A 782-nucleotide genomic window follows, 5' to 3' on the forward strand; every position below is an offset into this window, starting at 1 on the left:
AATTATTAAAAGGGACAAGATGACCTCTGCAGCGTGTGTGGTAGCTCCTCCGAGTTTGTGCTTCACGTTTTGCGAGACTAAAGAGTTGCACATCAAACATGGAAGAGCATAGATGTCAGTTTGGAATGAAGCAAACGGTTTTTTCACCAAGCCCTTCCTTCCCTTGCTCATGGAAAATTTGTCTTCCGATTCTCACCTTAAAGGTTTTTTTTTTTTTTTTCCTCCTCTTCTCCAATACAATGAGTACTCTATGATATCGTAGGAACAAGTTCATTTTTAAAAAGAACATAGCTGTTGATGAAGATAAAATGTATGAAGTAGTTCTCTTTTTAGTCAAGTATTACAAGAAAAATGTTGAGTATCATCGGATTTAGCTTCGCACATTATCGTTAATTTTACTGATAAATTTATGGATGATTTTTATGTGAAATTTGACCATTCAAATAGTTACCGACAGATTTTCAATTCCAACATTAAATTCATTAGGAATAGTTGGAGGAAAAACAGGAAAAAGCAGGCGGAAAATGTATCGTAAGATTTACCGGCGAAAAATCCGCCGATAAACCCATTTTAGTGGAACGCTGCGTTTTGGTGACCGCAATGCGTTATAGTAGGATTTATCCGCAGGTAAATCTGACAGTAACAAGCCCTAAAATTAAAAGTGCGAACCCTCTTCCCCTTCATTTCGAAATCTCCTCTCTCTCTCTCTCTCTCTCTCTCTCTAACCTCTCTTCTACCTCTCTCTCTCACCCTCTTCTCTCCCAGCCGCTCCGTCAGCCCCA

This window comes from Arachis ipaensis, chromosome B02 (assembly GCF_000816755.2).
Source record: "Arachis ipaensis cultivar K30076 chromosome B02, Araip1.1, whole genome shotgun sequence".
Classification (NCBI taxonomy): Eukaryota; Viridiplantae; Streptophyta; class Magnoliopsida; order Fabales; family Fabaceae; genus Arachis; species Arachis ipaensis.